The 4,695-nt window shown below is 50.3% G+C and overlaps 1 long non-coding RNA gene across 3 annotated transcripts in view; it reads right to left on the bottom strand.

Moving 5' to 3' along the window:
- Window positions 1–4,695, bottom strand: part of LOC118684287 (uncharacterized) — an 88,113-nt gene that overhangs the window by 33,645 nt on the left and 49,773 nt on the right. The window lies entirely within an intron of this gene.

The raw sequence follows: 4,695 nt of genomic DNA on the forward strand, positions 1-4,695 counted from the left end.
ATATATAGGTGAAAAAAAAAAACAACATGGAGAACACTTACTGGTGTACATTAAGTTATTTTTAGTTTTAAAAACTTTCTGACAAAAATATTTTTATTTCTACACAAAAGCCTACAATTTCATCCTCTATTTCTTTCCCAGACAGTCAAAACTAGTCCAAGATGCGCTCTACACCCTTGACAGTTTGTAATGAATGTGAATTACTTAAATAACTTGCAATGGGCCTTTGGGTGTGGGTGGATGACTGCATCTACAAAGCAGAATACCTGCAGCATATTTGTAGAATACAGTGATAAGCTTCTTGGTTCTCCCTTACATATTCAGGAGTTAATTGCTCCCCAGAGCAAATAACAGAACTCAGCAAGGCCCTATAAGAGGACCACTAGCTGATCTGTGGTGACTTTTCCTGTAAAGAAAGCTCATCTGCTTTTACACGTGTAAAAGTGTATCAGAAAAGCAGTGATACACCTGTTAGGATGCTTCTGACAGTCAAGATAGGTGAGATGTGCATCTTCACACAGTGTTCACAGGCAGGGTATACAGAGCCAGGTAGTTTGTATGCAGTTCCAGTTGTAATTCACTGCAGAATTTGACTTATTAGTCATAAAATAATTAAGGAACTAAAGACTCCAATTTATTTTTCTTTCCATGACATTACATTTTTGATGGAATAGTAACAGGTTCAGAATTCCAGAAGCTAAGGATAAAAAAACCTCAGACAATGAACTAAACAGAAAAAGAACCCCATGATACCTTGGTATCGTATACGTAGTCTGCCTTTAAAATGTTACTACAATAAGCTTGCTATGAACTATTAGCCTAACACATTAAAAGGTCACACAGATACACGGTCATACTTTCAAATGACTGTTATTTCTGAAAATTAAAAATTCTCAAGAGCCACTTTCATCTTCAGTAGATTTATATCTACAGGGTACCTCTTCAAAACTTTCAGTAAAACTTTAGAGGAGAGAAAGAAAAAAAAAAAAAAAACCAAAACAATCCCGAACCAAATGAAGCTTATTTGGATGTTTTTCCTAAGAATCAAGATAAAGGACTAAACTCAAAAGAAACTAAGGAAAAAAAAATTTAAAAAAACCCCCACACACTATGCTACATGTTATACCTAAGCAAGGTTTAATTGAGCATAGAACTTTAGCTTTTGCTTATTGATAAAATATAAATATATACATTTAGATATTCAAGTTCAATTGATATTTCCTCCAAATGCAACTTTTCCAGGGCCAAGTAATCCCTGTTAATGTTTGACATTTTAACTGAGGTAAAAAATGCAAGCAGCACTACAAGGGTCTATTTAAACTACGTGATTTTTTTCCCCCCTAAATATCTCAAAATAAGGAGTACATCAAATATAGGAAAGGAAAAGTTACTTAAAATATGCTATATATTCATATTAGATTGCTTACTGCTTTCATTTTAGCCACACCCACCTTTATGTAATTGTAAAATATGAGAACAGTGCAGCTCAGAAATAAGAAAGCTTAAAAGAACAGTTGTTACATGTAGTCAAATATGTGCTAAGCACAGATTTTAATTAAAATGAAAAACAGGTATAAATTGCATGCTATTGAACACGACTAGTGGGGAAAAATGCACACGCACCTGTGCAATACTGATTTATAGGGATTTTTTTTGTAAATTAGCTATGAGTCAGGACAGTTATTTCATTGAAAGTGAAAGTCAGTATTTGTGAGTGCACTTCCACAGCGGAGTAGTGTAAATCTCTTCAAATTCTGATATTTCAAAGTATACACAGCTACAGTGAAACAGCTTTGTGCACATTCCCATACTGACTGTCAAAAACATTTCTGAAAACACTCTGAAAGTAATGATGCAGAGCTAAAGAAATGAGTGCTAAACCTCAATAGGATCTTACTAGTATCTCAATTTCAAGGATTAAGTGGAATTTTCTTATCAGGGCACAAAGGTATGAATTGCGGAGACAAACTAAGCAGCTATTCCCAGGAAAAAAATAACTGAAAAAGTGTAATTTATGTACTGGATTAAAAGAATCCAGGGAAACTAGGGATTTGAGACAGAAAAATCTCCTTGAACTGTTGGATTTCTGCATTACACAGAAAATACCTTGAATCACAATCCAGTTGCCATGCTGGAAACGCTAAGTTTTGCATTTCACTTTAAGACTACACGCTCTCAGCCATGTACACAGAAATCTTTTGTACAGCACTTCTGCACCCCAACTCTTCTCTACGTCCCTCCTACGTCCCTCGGTTAACTCGTTATTTTCGGTGCCCGGGGTGCTTAAGCGCAAGGCGGCCGCTTCTGGCTTTGAACGCGGCGGAGGGATGCGCGGGGGGGGCAGCGTGGGGGGAGGAAGAGGAGCGGGGAAAGGCTGTGACCCGGTCCAACCTCCCAGCCCCGCGTCCCTGCGGGCAACCAGGGGGGGCAGCAGCCGGTCCAGCCTCCGCTGAACGGGCGCCTTAACGGGGGGCCCGATGCTGCATTCGCTGCGCATCCTGCGCGCCCGCCAGCTCGACGGCAGCCCCGGGCGCCCGCCGCTCACACGGCATCGGGGAAAATATCCATACGCCTTCCTGCCTCCAGAAAAAAAAATATTGAAATAATAACGATAAAAAAAAAAAAAAAGGTCGGGCGGCCGAAAGTCAAAAGGGAAGTAGGAAGAAGAATAAAAAGTAAGGCTTAGAAATTGTGGTTGGGAAGGAGCCCGCTGGCCTGGCAGCGCCCGAGCTCCCTCCCGGCCCCGCCGCACGGTGCTGTCCCCGCCGGCGCTCCCGCCACAAAAAGATGCCTTGTTGAGCCTGTGTGCGCCACTCCGAAACGCGAGCGCCCACGCCACAGCCGGCCCCGAGGGGGTTAAACGGCGTCGTGGAGAAAAAGGCACCGTGTCACATATTATGTGTGTATGTGTGTGTGGAGGGGGAATCGCCCAGCGCACAGGCTGCGAGAGATCTCGGCGCCTATCACAATAAGCACGATCGCGTTCATCCAGCTACGAGAGAGCGAGAGCTGCTGGCCACCGAGAAATGACATAGAAACAACCACCAAAAAATAGCTAAGCCAATGACAAATAGCGACCCGGGTGACAGAGACAGAGAATTTTGTAGGCGGAGAAGAGGAGGTGAATGGCCAGCTCTGATCACAGTATTAGGCTGGGCTATCTATGGGGAGGGTATTTACTCGGTTTCGGGGTGTGTGGGAGGAGAGGAAAAACACCTACAAATAGCTGGCACGATTCAAATGGTCTCGGATTATGTTTCCCCCCCTCCAGTCCAGGAAGGAAACTCGCGTTTTAACGCTACGAGGGGGAAAAAATAGCTCTGTGCAATAGGGGATGAAGAGCATTTTGGTCATTCGTTAATACCCAAAGGGGCAGAGATGATAAATGTGACAGCATGTGGCAGCACGACCGTCACCCGGGCTCCTGCAAAAGGCGGCTCCGTATCGCGACACGGGAAATTAAGCGATTGAGTGGGAGGTGGAGAAAGCGCTTAAACGGAGAAGTTAATCTGCTAACATGGAGAGGAAACAAACGGAGAAAAAAAACCCGAAGGTTGTCCTCTATATATTTTTTTGGGGAGGGTGGGGGTGCGGGGGGAGAAGGGAAAGGGAAGAGAAAGAACGAAGGGGCATTAATCCAGCTTACGAAAACATGGGGAGAGAGGAAGGAGGAGGCGGGGGGGGGTGGGGGGGGGGGTTGGGGGCGGCGGGCGAGAAAGGGAGATGTGCATGTAAGTGTGGAAGTCATCCTGGCGGCTGCTGCTGCAGAGCCGGGAAGCAGGAGCCTCCGTGTCCCGGGCGCTGCCCCGAAATTTCCACGGCGGAGAGCGGGGAGGTGGGGGGAGAACGCGGGAGGGAGGGGTCCGCTGGCGGGGGGGTGGTAGGGACCGGAGGGGAGATGAGGGGAAGCCTGTCCTATCATGTCCCGGGAGCGCGGGGCACCGGGACCCTCTGGAGCTCCGGCTGTCCCGCGGCTCCCGCCCGCCCCCCCGCGCCGCTCTCCCGGGCCGGGTGTAAGCGGCGCTCCCGGGATCCCCGCCCGGGCGCGGTGCCGCCCCGGGGAGCAAGCAGGGTTACCTGCCGGAGGAGACGGCCGCTCCCGACCGCTGAGGCTGAGGGAAGCGAGTGACAGATCCGCCCAGGACCTGCCGCCGCCTCCCGGAGCCTCCCGGCCCGCTGCCCGCCGGGCTCCCGGGGTCACTTTTCCCGGCGGCGGGGTGCAGGTCGCCCCCGTTTTCCAAAGACGCTCTTCCCCCGCCCGCCCGCCCGCCCAGCTCCCTCTGCCCCAGCCGCGCCCGGTCCCTCCGGCTCTTACCGCCTGTGCCGGCGGTGGCGGCGGCGGCACCCGCTCCGAAGCGCAACGGCGAGGGTGGAAGCGGGGTAGCGGAGGGGAAGGGAGGTGAGTTTCGCGGGGCGGGAGGGCGGGCGGCCCCCGCGCCTCCCCCGCGGCGGCGGTAGCAGCGATGCGATCGGGCATCACTCGAAAATGGCGCCGAAAGAGCGGAGGGCTCTTCATTCAAATTCGTTAGCGCCAGCCCCGCCGCCCCGGGGCATGCCGGGAACGGGGGGGGGCGCGCGGGGGCTGAGGCGGCAGCGCCGCACGGACACGGCGCTCGCTGTCAATGCCGCCCCTCCCCCCCCCCCCCGCTCCCACCGCCCGCGCGCGCGCTCCACGCCCTCCCCGCTCACCGCGCG

The sequence above is a fragment of the Molothrus ater genome, chromosome 2 (genome assembly GCF_012460135.2).
Source record: "Molothrus ater isolate BHLD 08-10-18 breed brown headed cowbird chromosome 2, BPBGC_Mater_1.1, whole genome shotgun sequence".
In the NCBI taxonomy this organism is placed as follows: domain Eukaryota; kingdom Metazoa; phylum Chordata; class Aves; order Passeriformes; family Icteridae; genus Molothrus; species Molothrus ater.